Source organism: Macrotis lagotis, chromosome 1 (assembly GCF_037893015.1).
Source record: "Macrotis lagotis isolate mMagLag1 chromosome 1, bilby.v1.9.chrom.fasta, whole genome shotgun sequence".
NCBI lineage: Eukaryota > Metazoa > Chordata > Mammalia > Peramelemorphia > Peramelidae > Macrotis > Macrotis lagotis.
Genome location: NC_133658.1, coordinates 33147214 through 33166370, shown reverse-complemented (window position 1 = coordinate 33166370; position 19157 = coordinate 33147214). Strand labels below are relative to the sequence as shown.

General features: G+C 40.6%; 1 protein-coding gene across 4 annotated transcripts in view; it reads left to right on the top strand.

Annotated features, from left to right (window-relative positions):
• Positions 1-19157, top strand: part of TRABD2A (TraB domain containing 2A) — a 174553-nt gene that overhangs the window by 48340 nt on the left and 107056 nt on the right. The window lies entirely within an intron of this gene.

Genomic DNA, 19157 nt, shown 5'->3' with positions numbered 1-19157 from the left:
AGGAGCAGGAAAGCCTTCTTATGGAAGGAGATGCTCGAACAGAGCCTCCAAGTCCGAGGAGGCAGAGATGAAGAAGAAATACATTCCAGGTCACATGTGGGGAAGATGGAGTACTGGGTGAGAAATAATAAAAAGAATGGTTCAACTGTATTATAGTATCCTTGAAGGAGAGTGATATATGTGTAATAAGGTTGGAAAGAAAGCTTGGGGCCAGGTGGTAAAAGCTTTAAATGCCAGAGGAGTCTATCTGCTCCTTGTAGTAATAGGGAGCCACTGGAGTTTGAATGGAGTGGGGTAATATTGTCAAAATTGCTCTTTAGAAAATCATTTTGACCTCTATGGATGATGGATTGGACTAGGGACAGACTTGAGGCAGAAAAACCCATAAGGAGGTTATCATAATAGCCCAAATGAGAGGTGCTGTGGTCTTTAATTAAGGTGGTATCTATTCTAGTAAACAAAGAGATAGATGCCAGAGGTGTAATGGAAGTAGAAATGACAAGATTTGACAACTGATTGGATATATGGATTGAATGATAATGAGAAATTAATGACATGAGATTGAGAACCAGGCCAGCTAGAAGGATGGTGATGTCCTTCAAAGGAATAAAGAACTTGGGAAGAAAGGTAGCTTTGGGTAAATTGATAATGTGTTGTAACCAGTTTATATCTGTCAAGAACCTCTTTTGAGTGATCCTCAACTTCAATTCCTTGGAATTTATGTAATACTATAATATTCTATGACTCAGTTCTATAAACATCACCCAAAGAATATAAGTATTAACATAAGATCTCACAGCCACCCTTCCTAGTACCAGTTGATTGCATAGGGATTTTCCCATCTCCCAGGAAAGAGCTTAAAACAGTGCTCATATTCTAAGAAGCTGGAAAGGAAGAGAATGGTGGAGTGATGGGTCAATCCCTCTTGTAATCCATTAAGTCATCAGCTATTCTGATTTAGCAGCCAATTAGAAGTCACACATGACTGGAAGAGTCTTTGAGACTCATTTCCAGTCATGCAGAACCAAGAAAGACAGCTCTGAGTCTTTAGATTAAAACGATATCCCTTGGTTTAGGTAAGAATTAAAAGAATTGTGTAATTTCCCAAAGACAGTTCAGCCAATTCTCTGCCTATTCAAGTTTTGGTCCATGTTTATATGAAGTGATGCAGAATAAAGGAAGTATAATTAAAATACTATACACACTGTCTATATCTATGTCAATATTCAAATACTCCAGTGGAACCATGATCTTATCAAAGTAAGTATTCACTCCAGTAAATCAAATGGTTGCCAATTCATGGCAGCCCATCCTGGGTTGAGTATTGCCTATGTTTTCTCATCAGTTTACCAAAGTAGATTCCCTCAAAATACACACAAACACACACACACACACACACACACACACACACACACACACCCCACATACACTCACTTCAAAGAACCTTCTTCATTTTCTCTTGACAGCATGAGCATTGTGCATTAATTGTCCTTTGCTTTTGTCAGCTCATCTTCTTTTTTCATGTGTCTTTTTTATCAAATAAACCCTGCTTGATCCCTTCAGCCCTGCACCTCATCCCCTTGGAACCACTTCTTCTCTCTATTAGATAGGAAACAGTAAAACATTCTTCCCAGAACCTCCATCTAGGGAGGGCACCCGGGCCAGTGATCTCCTCATTTACGTCTGGACTTCTTCAATATGTCCCCTTGTTGGGTACCTCCCCACTCCTTTCCAGCTTCCATTTGTGTGTTGTCTTCCCCCATTAGATAGGTCATAAGCTCCTTGAAGGCAGAGACTCTCTTTTTCAGCTAGGTAATACATCAAGTGGATAGAGTGCTAATTCTGGAATCAGGATCTCTTGAGTTGAAATTCAGCCTCAAACACCCACTAGCTGTGTGACCCTGAGCAAGACCCTTACCAGACTGTTCAACTCAGTTTTCTCCACAGTAAAATGGGGATAATCATATTTCCTATCGGCTGGGTTGCTGAGAGGATCAGTGTTTAATATTGGTATTGACTGGCACATAGTGGGTGCTCTTTAAATTCCTCTTCCCCTTCCCTTGTCCCTTTTGCCTGTCTTTGTAGCTCCAGGACTTGACATCGTGCCTTCACATAATAGGCATTTAACACATGTTTGTTGGCTGACTGATGAGCTCATTCATTTCTCTCCTTCATAAATCCCTTTTTATATGGGTTGCTTTCTATTCACATGCAACACTCATTATTGTTATTATTACTACATACATAGCACATACCTCTCTGATGCTCTGAGTGATAGTGATTTTTCAATTCTTTGATAGCTATAGATGTAACCAACAGGCTGCCATTTCCCCACTGCCTAGAAGGCCAGGCAGGTTAGATCTTGCTCTTCCCCCCCCCCCAGGGTTCTCTGGGACTCTTAAGGGGTTGGGGTATCTAGGCTTTCTGAAAATGACTTCAGCCCCCACTAAGTTTAGGGTGGGTGCTCCCTCGCACACCGTTTCCATTTAGTCACTCACAATCAAATTAGCTTTCACACAGAAATAGTTCCTTGTCAAGATAACAGTAATTACTTGCCCAACACAGGGTGGGCGTAGTTCTCTTTCCCTCCTGCGCCACCTCAGTCTCTGTGGAGGAGAAAAGGATGAAGATCAAAACTTCACTCAGTTCCCGTAGAGCACAATCCCAGACCTAAGTCCTAGGGTTCAAGAGCCAGCCCTCCCATCTCTCTGCACCTCCATCCTGGACTGTCACCATAACTCCAACTCCCAGATCCAGTGGGGATCATTACTGGAACCTGAGACTGAAGGAGACAAATGACATAGCATAGAAACAAACATTCTCAGGCCCATTTCTCCAAGGGAGGGTTAAAAAAGGGAAAGCAAAAACAGTCCTTCCCTTCTCACTGACTTGTGACTAAGCATTAAGGGGAGGCCAAAAACAGGTGGGAAAATCACTGACTCAGACTCACCAATTTTTTTTCAGTATTAACCAATATTTATTAAGAACTCACTGTTTACTGAGAACTCTGTACATGGAATATATATAGTGTCTCAAGATCGTCATTCTTTTTTTAATGTTATTTTATTTTCCAGCTACATGCAAATATTTTGAACATTCATGTTTTTGTAAGCTTCTGAGCTCCACATTTTTCTACTATCCTTCCTTCCCTCCCCCCTCCCCATGACAGCAGGTCATCTGACATAGATTATATAGGGTTGAACATACCATTTTAAAGACTTAGGCAGGGGCGGCTAGGTGGCACAGTGGATAAAGCACCAGCCCTGGGGTCAGGAGTACCTGGGTTCAAATCCGTTCTCAGACACTTAATATTTACCTAGCTGTGTGGCCTTGGGCAAGCCACTTAACCCCATTTGCCTTGCAAACCCCCCCCCCCTAAAAATAATAAAGACTTAGGCAGCCAATGAAAGGGGGCTCCCCCACACCCATGAGAAGTTTGACGGGTGAAATCTGCAATAACTGAGCAATTGAGCCCAAGGAATGCAGTTGTGTGATAAATCATGACCAGGCTCCCACAGAAAGGCATTGTACCTCGAATACAAAGGGACAGAGGTTTGTATGCACTCCAAGTGAACAATTAACAGGATATAAACCAGGATACAGGAGCAGGTTGTCTGATTTCTAATACGAAGGACCAAGAACTGAGCTGGGAAGTGAGTTAGAGGAGTTGGAAGGGGAGCAAGTGAACTTTCGTGGATGTAAAACAGGATGTACCCAATTCCTCCAATTAATAAGCAGGTGGAATTTATAGGAAAATGGAACTTCAGTAAGTTGTACAAGTTGGAGTCAGTTTGGTTCACAGTTTCCACAGAGCTCTCAGTAGAAGATGCAGAGGTTTCTGTGTTAGATACCTGCTCCAAAGTTCCATCTGGGAAGCTCCAGGTTAGGTGAACTGCATAAGCCCAGAAAATTCCAGGTTACAAAGAGAAGGGAAAGGGAACAAGCATTTATTTAGTGCCTGCTGTATGCCAGGCATTCTACAGATGTCTCACTATATACCCTTTGAGGTGGGTGCTATTATTATTCTCATTTTACAGTTGAGGAAACTGAGGCAAACAGGGGTTAAGTGACTTCTCCAGGGACACACAGCTATTACATACCCTGTCTCAGAACCATACAATAATACTTGAAGAATATCAGTATTACAACTAATGTTTCTGACAAAGGACTCATTTCTAAAATATACAGAGAACTGAGTCATATTTTTTTTTAAAAGCCATTCCCCAGGTGACAAATGGTCAAAGGATATGCAAAGGCAATTTACAGATGAGGAGATCAAAGCAATCCATAGTCATATGAAAAATTGCTCTAAATCATTACTTATTAGAGAAATGCAAATTAAAGCTTCTCTGAGGTACCACCCAACTCTTCTCAGACTGGCCAATATGACCAGAAAGGATAATGATCATTGTTGGAAGGGTTTGTGGGAAATCTGTGACACTATTACACTGTTGGTGGATCTGTGAACTAATCCAACCTTTCTGGAGAGCCATTTGGAACTACTCCCAAAGGGCAACAAAAATGTGCATACCCTTTGAACCAGCAATACCACTACTGGGTCTATACCCCGAAGAGATGATGAAAAAGGGTAAAAACACCACTTGTACAAAAATATTCATAGCAGCCCTCTTTGTGGTGGCAACAATTGGAAATTAAGTAAATGTCCTTTAATTAGGGAATGGCTTAGCAAACTGTGGTATATGTATGTCATGGAACACTATTGTTCTATTAGAAACCAGGAGGGATGGAAATTCAGGGAATCCTGGAAGGATTTGCATGAACTGATGCTGAGCAAGATGAGCAGAACCAGAAAGACACTGTACACCCTAACAGCAACATGGAGGCGATGATCCACTTTGAGGGACTTGCTCATTCCATCAGTGCAGCAATCAGGGACAATTTGGGACTGTCTGCAATGGAGAATACCATCTGTATCCAGAGAAAGAACTGTGGAGTTTGAACAAAGACCAAGGACTATTCCCTTTAATTTAGAAAAAAAAACTGATATCTTATTGTCTGATCCTGTTAATCTCTTATACTTTATGTGTCTTCCTTAAGGATCTGATTTCTCTCTCATCACACTCAATTTGGATCAATGTACAACATGGAAACAAAGTAAAGACTGACAAATTGCCTTCTTCGGGGGGTGGAGGGAGGGAAGTAAGATTGGGGGAAAAATTGTAAAACTCAAATAAAATCTTTAATAAAAGAAAAGAGAGGGGTAGTCTTGACATAGGAAACCTGACTTTAGGGGGGGAACTAAAATATATTAAGTTTTTTTAATTTAAAAAAAAAAAGAAAGTATGCCTCATATTTTTGGAGAAGGGAAGGGAAATGATGTTTGTACCAGTAGATTCTTCCTATTCCACATTAGTAAATGCCTTTGCTAAAAGCTTTAAAAAAAAAGAATTTCAGAATTAAAAATATGAACTGTTGTTCCATGGGAAATTATGGGGTTAAGTGAACTTTTTAAATTTTGAATCCAACTCAAGTGTCTATCTAAGATATAGATAGCTCAGTAGTGTAGAAGATAGAGACCTTAAATTTGTCTTTTTGCATGGCTTCCATTTCTGCCCTCTGAAGATAAGTGGAAGAAATCTAATCTCTCTCCTGTACTTATGGCACTTGAAGACAACTATCCTATATAATAGGAAGTGGTCTTATATCAAATTCATACCTGAAATTCATAAAGGTTTTATATAATTACCATCCATACCTTCTAGTTCTGTTCCCCTGGGACCACATAGAACAAATCTAATTAATCCCTTATCTATATGCTAACTTTTCAAAAATTTAGAAATAGCAGCCATGCTTCTCCTAAGTCTTCTCTTCTCGGGATTGAATTAGGGCTCATATGGCTTGGACTAGAGAATTGTCACTATTCTTAAATATCTTCTCTTGACCTTCTCTAGTTTACATAGCACTTCAGATGTGGTCGGAACAGAACCAGCTACTTTCCCACTCTTAGAGAGGATGTTCAGTTAAGTGTTTATTTGAGAGAAGGTAGGGTTGAAGGACAGAGAAGAGGAAAGCTTAAGGGGTTTGGGGCGGATTCATAGGATTGGTATGACTTTAGGGAAGATTAATGTGAACTTGGGACATCTTGGGTGACGCTGATTTGCTGCTAGCAGGTTAGTGGGGGTGATTCTGTTGCATTTGAAAGCCCTCTGAAGTTGTCAGCCGAGACCCTGTAATTCCCTCAAAGCTGCCATAAATCCTAAATTTCTCAACCTCAGGCTACTCAGCCTGCCCTCTAGCCCCACTGCTATTGCTTTCTCCCATTTATACTTGTCAGTTGTTTGGATGTGGTTTCTGTCATTAGATTATGAAAGGATCTTTGCTTGGTATAAGTGCTTAATAATTGGATGATGGTGGTGGTGGTGGCAGCAGTGATTTTTTTTTAGGATTTTTTCAAGGCAATGGGGTTAAGTGTCTTGCCCAAGGCCACACAGCTAGGTAATCATTAAGTGTCTGAGACCAGATTTGAACCCAGGTACTCCTGACTCCAAGGCCAGTGCTTTATCCACTATGCCACCTAGCTGCCTGTACAGTGATTTTTTTATTAATATTTTATTTTTTTCCAATTATTCACAATAGTAGTTTCTATCTATCATTTTCTGTAAGGTTTTGAATTTTACAATTTCCCCCCACCCTCCCTTCCCTCCTCTATCCCCCCATAGAAGGCAGTCTGATAATCTTTACATTGTTTTCATGCTATATACATTGATTGAAATTGAATGTGTCAAGAGAGAAATCATATCCTTGAGGAGAAAAGAAAATAATAGAGATAGCAAAATTATATAATACATAAGACACTTTTTTAAAAGAAATTGAAGGTAATAGACTTTGGGCTTTGTTTAAACTCCACAATTCTTTCTTTGGATGCATTTGGGATTCTTTGCCATAGGTACTCTAAAATTGTCCCTGATTATTGCATTGATGGAATGAGCAAGTCCATTTAGGTGGAACATTATCTTGGTGGCAGCAATGATGAGGCTGATGATGATGATGATGATGGTGGTAGTGGTGGTGGTGGTAGTAATGGTGATGATGAGATAGTAAAGCTTGCTTTAATACTTTTATATTTTAGTTGACCAATTAAGAAATTGATGAGGACCAGTTGAAGGAACAAAGATGTTTAACTTGGAGAAGAGAAAGCTTAGAGGGGACCAGCCAACTCTCTAAGGCTTTTGAAGGTACCAGTAGGCTGAATCAAGAATGATGCTTCAAAATTCCACAAAAGCAAATTTAGTTTAATGTTAGGAAAAACTTCCCAACAACCAGAGCAGTACTAAAATGAAATGGGCTGCCCTGAGAGATAATGGGTTCTTCCTTCTTGGAGATCTTCAGCAGAGGCTGGATAACCACCTGTCAGACAGGTGACAGTGGAACTTCCTTTCAGGTGTGGGAAGGACAAGAAGACTGCAGAAAGTTCTTCTGGCTCACCACTTCTATGATCTTATGATTCAGGAAAAGCACCACCCAATCTGCCTTGATGTTTGCACACAGAAAGGTTTTGCCTTAGAACTTCCTTGCTGGGCCCCAAGGCAAAGAGAGACAAAAGAAATTTAGACCGGTCAGTGCAAGTGAGGTCTCTTGTGTTGCTCAAGAGACTGACTAACATGGAAAATTCTGCCTAGCTAGCTTATTATGTAACCAGACTGTATACATATAGTGTATTTACCCAGAGAACTTTATACATTGAAGATAATTTCTCACTCACAAACTATTTGACTGAGCCTGTTTTTATGCTTCAAATACTGTGGAGGGAAGGGCTAAAAGAGAAATGAATATGAAAGACTCTGCTCTCAAGGTGGAAGTTTTTAGAATCAATTCCTCTGAGCCAAAGATAGTGGAAAGTACTCCCAGAATCTTCCCAGACCCTCTTTGGAGGGGTATTCTGAACTTGCTTGAATAACTCCCACTTCCATAGGAGTTGTAAGGTTTTCAAAACCCTTTCCTTATGGTAGCCACGAGGGGATGGTAGCTGTAAGTATTATCATCTCCATTTTACAGGTAAGGAAATTGAGGCTTCCAGAGGGAAATGGGACTTATCTGGGGGGGTCACATAGCTAGTAAATGTCAGAGTCAGGGTTTGAACCCAGAGCTCTTGAGGGCCAGTTCCCATGCTTTCTACTCCAGCTTGCTTCCTTCCTCCCCTAGCAAGGACTGTTGTAAAACAGGCACTGTTGTGGCCAGAACAGTCCTGTACTCTGCTTCTGACCAGAGTGGGAAGTCAGAGGTACTGAATATTGTCTAAGGTCCCTTCCAGTTCAGGATATTGTATGAGGCCATTCTCCCTCTCTGTGACATGACCCATCTAAGGTCTGCTAGGCTGGCTTTCTCCTGAATCCTTTCTGAGGACCCTAGTGACTACACCTGGAACCCGCCTCCTTCATTTTAATAGAGAAGGAACCTGAGACCCAGAAATGTGAAGAGATTTGCCCAAGGTCACCCAGGCCCCACCCACTCCTTGGGCACACGGGCAGTTGGCCTCTGCCACCCTCCACTCCCATCTCTGGTCCTGTGATCATTAACTCATGACTAAGGGATTAAAGTGGGGATCAACAAGGAAGCACTAAGAATCAGACAAGGTAAACTAGGGAGAATTGAATATGGCAAAAGAAACCTGAACAGAGCACCTATTGTGAGCTCATAGCATCACGGGAATGAGAGCTGGGAGGGAGGGACCTCGAGGTATCTTCGCATCCCGGCTTCTCTTTTTACAGATGAGGCCCAGACAAGGAAAAGGATTTGGATACTTGGTCAGAAAACATAGGCAGGATTTTATCAAATAAAAAGAAAAACTGAGAAAAGATAATCATCCATTTCTCCTGCCCATTCTTCTCACCTTCCTTTGACCAAGCCAGCGCCGATTACTAGTCCCCTGAAGGGACTAGAACATGCTTTACTTCTTGCCTCTCCAAAGTGTGCTACCTCTCCCAGGAACCTTCCTCCTCCTCTGCTTCCTAACATTCTTTGATGTGCTATAGTTCCCAATAGAATGGGAACTTGACAGGAGGGACTGGCATGGTTGCTTGGATTTTTATCACCAGGGCTTAACACAATGTCTGACAAATGATAAGAAGTTTATAACTGCTGACTTGCACATTCCATATGGTCTATCTGTCATGCATCTGTCTGGCCATCTGTCCGTCTGTCTGTCTATCCATTTGTTTATATACCCATCTGTATGTCTATCCCTCTGTCTGTTTATCTGTCTATTCATCCATCCATTTATCCATTTATCTAGGTCTATTTATCTATCTCTCTACCCATCTGTCTATCCCTCTGTATAACTGTCTTCTATCTATCTATCATCTCTCTATCCATTTAGGATCTATCTCTCCATATCATGTTTATCTATCCATCTGTTTCCCTCCGTCTTTCTGACTTTCAATCTGTTTAGCTGTATATTTTTCTATCTATATCTATATCTATCTATGTATCTATCATCTATGTTTATCTATCCATCTATCTGTCTATCTAGTCGTCTGTCTGACTGTTGGACCTAGCTGTCCACCCGTCTATATCATTTCAGTCTCTCCGTCTGTCTCTGTCTTTCTGACTTTTGATCTGTTTGTCCGTATATTTGTCTATCCATCTATTATCTCTCTTTAGTGTTTCTATAGATCCAACCATCTCTAGCCATCTACCTATTTATCCATCATCTGTCTGACTGTCCTAGCTGTCCATTTGTCTGTTTGTCTATCTTTCTATGATCTCTCTCTCTATATCATGTCTGTCTCCATCTATCGTAAACTATCATCTTTCTATCCATCTGTCTGTCTCTATCTTTCTGACTTTCCATTTGTCTGTCTGTCTGTCTATCTATCTATATCCATCTATTATCTTTTTTCCAGTAATTCCTTGTTTATTTTTCACGTATCAAAAAAGAGGACATTCTGTACAAATAATACAAAACAATGTATCATATCACAATGGACAAGTTGTGTCCAACGTATTTTATATAGTAATGTTGCAGTGGATTGATTGTGAAGTATTCAGAGACATACTTACTCCTCCCCAAAATGGAGCCCTCCCCCAAAATGTAAACTATTATTTTTATTCCCTACAATACCTTTTCATACTCAAAGTATCTATCCACATATCTATCTAGTCATCTTTCTCACTATCTAGCTGTCCATCTGTCTGTCAATCCGTATATTTATCCATGAACTATCAATTATCTATCTGTCTATATCATGTCTGTTTCTCTATCTGTCTATCTCTGTATGACTGTCTATCTATTTATCTAAAATGAAGAAAGATGGCTAGGTGCTACAGTGGATAAAGTCTTGCACTTGGAATGAGATGATCTGAGTTCAGATCCTGCCTGAGATACTAGCTCTGTGACCCTGAGCACAATTTCTCCATCTATAAATGGGGATAATAATTACACTTCCATCCCAAGGTTGTTGGTGAGTATCCAATGAGATAACCCAAAGAGTGGGTGGGGTCTGGGTGACCAAGTATAAAGTGCTCTATAAACCTGAAAGCCCTCTGTATGTGCTAGCTAGGAGTTGTAGTGGAGGGAAAGAAGTCTGGATGAGAGATATCCAAAGGGAGACTGTTTCCTTCTCTTCCCCAAGGAGCTCTTAGGGCCATATTCCTTTTGAAAGTGTTGGAAGACTCCCTCCACCTACCCCACTTTCCTACAAGTTCAAAGCCAATGAAGCCCCATGGCAGGTGAAGATGCTTCCTGCTGAGGCCCTGGAGGAGCCCAAGCAGCCAGGGCCATCCTTCTCACCACCTTTCGAGGTGGTCATGGATAACTCATATGTCATCTCTCCCCAGTTAGACCCACTCTACAAGCATCTCATTGGAGTAAGAGCTCCTTGAGGGCAGGCACTGACTTTCCCTTCTATATAGCTCCAGGGCTTAGTACAGTTTGGGACCCATAATAAGTACTTAAAAATATTTAGTGATTGACCCAGCCTCAGTGTGGCTCATTGTGATTTCAGCTGACCAATGGTGATGGCTCAGCTCATAGATGCATTAGGGATGACCCAAGCAGGTATGTAATTCAGAGCCTTCAAAATGACGAGCTTAATTTTTCATTGACTGTGGATCAAGAAAATCCAATGGTCCAATGGGCCTTGGAAAAGGAAGAGAGCGCTTCCAGCTTCATCTCTTGTTTTAGCTCTTTCAGGGCAAATAGTATTCTCTATTACGAACTTCAATCCCCTTTGAACAGCTATTCCTATGTGGAATGTGGACTTGTCTAGACACATTCAGTTCCCACTTCAAACCATAACGTCCCTCTAAAAGGCTTCCATTGTTGAGCTCTTTCTGGAGTCTCGATTTTGTGGAAGGTCCCTGCTTGGGCCTCATTCCCCTCTTGGTCCTATTCCTGACTTACAGGCTTCATGCTTATTCCAACCTTCCCCACCCCCCCAAATCCCATGATTTTCCTGCTTCCTTTGCTGGGCTATTTTCTCCATTAGAATGGAAACTTTCTGAGGGTAGCAATTATTTTTTTTTATCTTGTATTTTTATCACCATCCCTAAGCACAGTTCCTGGAAGATATAATAAACTTTAATAAAGTTTATATCCTCTCCTCCCTCTCTCCCTCCCTTCCTTCTTTCCTTGGCAAGCTGTGTGCCTTGACCCTTGCCTACCTTGTCCACTTTGTATTTCTTATTTTGAGTAAGTTACCAACCCAACATTGTTCTTGAGAAGGTTGTGATGAAACTTGGTGGGTTTGAGGAGTCTTTAGGAAAGCTTGAGGCACAACTAAGCTCTATTCCTACATATCATTAACCCCATCAAGTCAGTCCAGATGGCCATTCCCAAAGATTGCTCCTTGCTCTATGGGGGACTTTACTACCTCAGTTTCCTCATCTCTAAAATGAAGCATCATCTAAGATGGCCCTGTAGGTCCCTTCTAGATTCAGAGCTATGATTCTCTCCAGGTATGTTTCCAGTCATCTGCCTTCTACAGGACAAATCATTACCAAAGATGTGTTAAATATAGAAAACGAGTTAGTTACATAAGAATGGGTTTTTATGTATGAAATGACTGGTATCAAGTACTGCATGGGGGAGGGGAAAAGAACAAAATTCAGATCAAAGCAGGTGGGCCGTTTGGAGAGGAAGGCAGACTCACAGTATGCGGGCAAAACATTCCAAAGATAAAGACTAGGCCATCTTGAAGCAGGGACTGAGAGAAAATTGGAGAGAAGCACGGGTCTAAGATGACCAAAAGAACTTCCGGAGGACGTCATTCAGAACAAAAGAGCAAAATATGCATGCAACACATGCAATCCAAGCCACCCGTTTCAGTAACAATGTTTTAATTAAGAATGACTTGATTGAGTTAATACATCCGTAACATTGTTATCTGTAGGAACTTGCCCCATGTTTGGACCCTCTTCATAGTATCTAATTTTCTTCAAAGCACAGCTGCTTCTGACATGAGGCCTTTCCTGATTTTTCTCTTAAGTTTCTCTCTCTTGAAATGACTTTGTTCTTCATTACACCTATCTGAACTATTGCAATAGCCTCCAAATTGGTCCCTCTGCCATCAGGTCTTCTTCCATCCCCACTAGTACTTTTCTCATTTTTTTCTCTTTCTTTCTTTCTTTCTTTCTTTCTTTCTTTCTTTCTTTCTTTCTTTCTTTCTTTCTTTCTTTCTTTCTTTCTTTCTTTCTTTCTTTCTTTCTTTCTTTCTTTCTTTCTTTCTTGCAAGGCATTGGGGTTAAGTGCCTTGCCCAAAGTCACACAACTAGGTAATTAAGTGTCTGAGGTCCAATTTGAACTCAGGTTCTCCTGATTCCAGGGCCGGTGCTCTATCCACTGCATCACCTAGCTGTCCCTCTTACTATCCCCCTCCCCCATTACTCCCAAGATTAAAGTCAAACAGGATCCTTTCTTTGGATTTAAAAAAAACACCTCCAGCTTGGCCCCAATATATCTTTGGCCCCCCCTCCCCATTACTTCTGAATAAAGTCAAACAGGCTCCTCTCTTTGGATTTTTAAAAACATCTCCAGCTTGGCCCCAATATATCTTTTGAGTCTCATTATACTTACTCTCTTTCCCACACTATATGGTCCAACCAAACTGGTCTTCTCTCTGTTCATCCATGGATTCCACCACCATCTCTGCACTCTCTGTTCCCCTTGATTGGGAAACTGATAGAGTCCCATGCTCAAGACACAGCTCATGTCTCCCCTCTCTACTCTCTACCAATATCCAACCACAGTTCTTAACATAATGACTAATTCAGTAGGTGCCTCATTATTGGATGACTGGTTGACCTTCTCCAGGAAGCCTTTCTTGATGCCTCCCAGGCCATTGCCTTACCTTTATACTTATCTGTGCACTGTATTCCATCATGGAGTTTAAACTCTTTGAGATGAGGCTTCATTTCATTTCCCCCCTTTTATCCCCAACTTGGCATAGTGACTGGAACATGTAGACACTTAATAAATGCTTGGTGATGAATATATATATTTGTATTTACTTCCTTGAATATATATATATATATATATATATATATACATATATATATATATATATATATATTGTATTCCCGCAGCAGAAGGGAAAATCCATGAGGACAGGGACTTTTTTGTTTTTGTTGTTATAACTTCTAATAATTAATATATTTTCAGAAAAGAACACTTTTAAAAAATGACTATGGTTAATTTGGGTAACACTACACAAAGAAATATGAGACTTTCTTTAGGCTCACTGGGACTAGGAATTTTTTATCCAGCTACCCAGTTCATGAATTCATACTCCTGAGTTCAAATCTGGTCTCAGACACTAACTAGATGTGTGATCCTGAGCAAGTCACTTAACCCTATTTGTCTCATTTTCCCCAACTATAAAATGAGCTGAAGAAGAAGAATGGGAGACCACTTCATTAACTTTGCTAATAAAACCCCAAATGGGGTGATGAAAAGTTAGACACAACTAAAATGGCTAAACCACATGATTTCATTAGAATTGATTTCTTTTATAATCATCTTTATAAATTTAAAAACATTTTGAGGAGGTATGTCATAGCCTTATAGTTATTTATAGTCACAGACTTCACCAGATTGTGAAAGGAGCCTAGGACTCAATAGGTTAAGAACTCCTGCATCTCAGTTTGAAACTGTGCCCAAAGGGCAATCAAAACTGTGCATCCCCTTTGATCCATTAATACCATGCTGGGTCCATATCTCAAAGAGATCACAAAAAGGGGTAAAAAATCCCATATGGACAAAAATATTCATAGCAGCTCTTTGTAATGGCAAAGAATTGGAAATTGAGGGGATGCCCATCAATTGGGGAATGGCTGAACATAGTGTGGTATATGTATGTGATAGAACACTGTTGTTCTATAAGAAATCAGCCTGGAATGATTTGCATGAACTAATGATGTGTGAAGTGAACAGAACCAGAACTTTGCACACATTTACAACAACAAGGGGTGATGATCAACTCTGATGGACTTGTTCATTTCAGTACCACAATAATCAAAGATAATTCTAAAAGACTTGTGATAGAAAATATCCATATCCAGAGAAGGAACTGTGGAGTTTAAATACAGACCAAAACTTACTATCTTCAATTTTTAAAAAGTTGTCTTATGTATTTGTTATTTCTCTCTAATGCTTTTTCCCCATTTCGATTTGATTCTTCTTTCACAACATGAATAATATAGATTTATATTTAACATAGTTTTTCATGTATTAACTATGTTAGATGCCTTTCTGACAGGGAGAGGGAAGTGGGGAAGAAAAATGTGAAACTTAAAACCTTGCAAAAAATATTGAAAACTATTATTGCATATAGTTGAAAAAAACAAATGAATAAATTTTTTTTTTAAAAAAAGAACTCCTGCATCTCTATTCTTTTACCATTCTCACCTAGAAATGGCAGCATTAGCCATAACCATAAATTACCCCTGTAACCTGAAGGGTGGCTGGGGTCTGTTTTACACACATAGGTTACTACTATAATCAACTCCTTGCTTTTGCCTTTTTATACCAGAGTATCCCAAAGACTGACTTCTGAAATTTTATTTTGAGTTCAGTTTCTCCCCCTAGTATTTATGCTGTTCTAGTTTCTCATATTTGGATTCCTTCTTGGTTATCTAATTATCCAAGCAGCCGTGGGATCATCCTTTAGGGTTGGAAGAAAAGCTAAGATCATCTAGGAGAATGCCCCCATTTTCTAGGGGGAAACAAAACTAAGGATGTTAAGCATTGCAGTTTAAGGACAGTCGTGAACTAGCGAGTGTCCAGGGGAGAACAACCAAGATGAGGGAGGGCCTTGAATCCATGTGCTTGGGAGGACCTAGGGATGATCAACCTGAAGAAAAGATGGGGGTTGGGGGACTTCAGTTTGTGATGGGTTGACATGAGGAAAAAGCATTATTTGGTCAATCGCAATTAGCAAGCATTAACGAAGCATCGACTGCTAAGAAAAAACAAAACCTATGATCTTTGACCTCAAAGAGCTCGTACCAACAGTTGTGTGAGATCCAGAGTGATGTGAAGAGTGTGAGATGGGAGGGAATCCCTAAGGGAGGAACATGAGCAGTGGAGGGGAGCCCTTCTAAGAAAAGTGGACTTTGAACAGTCAGGAAGGAAGCTGGGGAGGAGTTCTGGGTGGCTGAGAGGACAGACCTGGAAGCAAGGGTGGTAGAGGAAAAGGGGAGAACCGAGCCCGAACCATCAGAGTTGTCTGATTTGGAAGTTGGATCACGCCTTGTCAGTTTGTATAGAAGAAATTCCTTTGAGGAAAGGGTTTGATGAGGATCACTGGGGGAGAACAAGAAGGGAGCTTAAAGACTGCTTAGCCCAATTCTCTCATTTTACAACAGATGCAGAAACTGAAGTGACTTTCCCAATCCCAAAGGTAGCAAGCATCTATGTCTGAAACGATGCTGCTGAGGTCTTCCATGTCCAGATCTGTGATTTGCCCAGTGTCCTAGGGGTAGTGATATTGCTAGGATTTAGTCTCCTGGATGTTCCATCCCCAACTCTTTCCATGAACCACACGGCTGCTTCCTCCTCCATTTCCTGATTGATCCCTTCCTCTTGATTTTTAATTGATATTTCTTTCCAAATACATGTTATAAAAAATTTTCAACATTCATTCATATGCCTATGTATATTTTTAAGTTACAAAATTTCCTTCTCTCTTCCCTGCCCACCCCCTCCCCTCAGTGGAAAACAGGTTAATCTTGTACATCTGCATTTGTGCTAAACATGTTTTCAGGATGAGGAATTAGGACTAAGGGAGAAAGAATATATGTGATATTTTTTAAAAATGTGAATGTAGAGTTCATCAGATTCTGAGGAATTTTTTTGTTTTGCTTCTCTTCCTCTGGACGGGGATAGCATTGTGCATAGCTGGTTTAATACCTTTGTCCTAGCTCTCTGAACTGCTGAGAGGAGCTGCTTCTATCAAGGTTGTTCATCTCACAGTGTTGTTAATGTGTACATTGTTCTCTTGGTTCTACTCCCTCTGCTCAGCATCAGATCCGGTAATTCATTCCATGCTTCTCTAGAGTCCAACCAGTTATAGTTTCTTATAGAACACTAGAATTCCATATTATTCGTATATCATAACTTATTTAACCATTCCCCAATTGATGGGCATCCCCTCAATTTCCAATTCTTTGACACTACTAAAGGGGCTACTATGAATATTTTGGAACATTTGGGACTTTTCCAATTTTTTTATGATTTCTTCTGGGTATAGGCCTAGAATTGGACTTTCTGGGTCAAAGGGTCTGAACAATTTTATTGCCTTTTGGGCATAGTTCCCTATTGCTCTCCAGAATGACTGGATCAGTTCACAACTCCACCAGCAATGCATCAATGTCCCAATCCTCCCACAACCTCTCAAACCACATCTTCCCTTTTTCTCATCTTGGCCAATCTGATAGGTGTGAGGTGATACTTCATTGTTGTTTTTAATTTATATTTCTCTAATCAATAATGATTTGGAGCATTTTTTCATGATGATATATAGCTTTAATTGCTTCATTTGGGGGTAGCTAGGTGGTGCAGTGGATAGAACACCGGCCTTGGAGTCAGGAAGAGCTGAGTTCAAATTCAGACTCAGACTCTTAAATAATTACCTAGCTGTGTGACCTTGGGCAAGTCACTTAACCCCATTACTTTAAAAAAAAGCCAAAATTAACATAATTTCTTCATTTGAAAACTATTCATATCCTTTAACCATTTATCAACTGGGAAATGAGTTTCAATCTTATAAATTTGATGCTGTTTGTTGTATATTTTAGAAATGAGACCTTTATAAGAACTTTTAGTTGTGAAGATTGTTCCCTAGTTTTCTGCTTTCCTTCTAATTTTGGCAGTATTGATTTTTATTAGTGCAAAACCTTTTTAATTTAATATAGTCAAAATCATTCATTTTGCAGTTGATAATGTACTCTATTTCTTGTGGGTCCTTCCTCTTGATTTCTATACCCACCACCCTCATCTAGCCTTTCATCCACAATCTACCCTTGAGAAGTTCTCCATGCCTCTAATTTCCCCCTGCTCCCATTTATTCTGCTCACTAGCTAGAAGAATATATCTTAACCAGTGTCTTAGGACATCACTGCCCATTTTGTGGGTTGGCCAAGCAGACCTGCCTACTCATTACAGTATAGGGTAGACCCAGCTTGACTTTTGTCTTCCCAAGAAGATAAGTTCTCTGAAGTTATTATGGTTTCTTTCTTCTTTGTCTTTGTGATCTCCAGGGCCTAGCTCAATGTCTGGCCTATAATAGATGCTTAGGCATCTGCCTCAGTGACCCTAAATGGCTGTGGTTCCACTTTCTATATTAAAAAAATGTCCAGGTACAATTTATACCAGAGTTTGCTCTCATAGGAAGGGGGCTGGGAAGAGAGGGTGGTAGAAAAATGTGGAACTCAAACTTGCAAGTATGTGAATGTTGAAAATTATCTTTTGCATGTAATTGGAAAAAGAAAAAAAAATATTACACTGGGGTCCAACCCAGTATTATCCCTAACGGCTCTAAGAGACCATTTGTGGGAGGATATGGGGAGTTAAGATGGAGTCTGCCTTTCCCCTCCCCCCAACCCTAGCAGCAATATGCATGAGGTATTCACTCATTGGTGGATTTCTCTAAATCTTTCCTTTTTAGCTTCTTGGATGAATTCTCTCCCTAAGTTTCTACCCCCTCCCCCCTTGTGCCCTTGTATTTGTTAGGATAGACAGGTTTAGGGACAGAAGGGACCTGTTAATATAACCTTGTTCTTTTGCTTTTGGCTCACACCCAGAGAGGGAGAAAATAGCTAATCCAAGGTCACATAGTAGTAAGTAGTGGGCAGGATTTGAACCCAGGCTCTCTGACTCCAAATGCAGTGCTTTCCCATGTCCCACCTGTTGCTTATTCCTCAATCTTTAAGCTTCAAGGGGAAACTAAATTACAGAATAGGCCTCCCTTTTATTTCCAGTGTGTCTCAATCACTTCTTTGCACGTCTTTCCATCTGTGCAGGAGGTGGGTTTCTGTCCTTTGCATATTTGCATATTTGTTCACCAGAACCCCCAGCGTCTTCAAGGCTCAGTTCAACCAAATTCCTTCTGCTAGCCTTTGGTGATGCCCACATTCCCTCCTTGAATTCCTCCTGGATTAAATTTAAAACTGTTTAGCCTCACAGCTGAGTCACACACCTGGAGGCTCAGTTTGTGCCTTACCAAATAGGAGGGCCAGATTTCCCTGTTGTAGTGCCCTTCCCATCCAGGACCCCCCTGCCCACCCACCCCCAACTCCTGGAAGGCAGGAACCGTGCCCCTTTCTATGCTTGCATCCAGACACAGAGGTCAGCAAGGCTTTACAGATAGGCCAGCTCAGAGGTCTTCTCGTCCTCACTGTGCCTAAAGATCTCTACAGATTATCTGGGGATGGAAAAAATTGGCCATATTGTTACGGCATTTATTTTTTTTTTTAAAAAGTACTTCCAAATACAGAATTTTAATTTGGCTTTCTCAGTTACTTGGAAGTCCCGTCTGCCCCCCCGCCCCATCTTAGCTATCTTAACTGCCCATATCTCCCACAAATGGGATCTTAGAGCCCTTAGGGATAATACTGGGCTGGACCCCGGTGTAATTTTTTTTTCTTTTTCCAATTACATGAAAGGTGGTTTTCAACATTCATCGTTGCAAGCCTATGAGTTC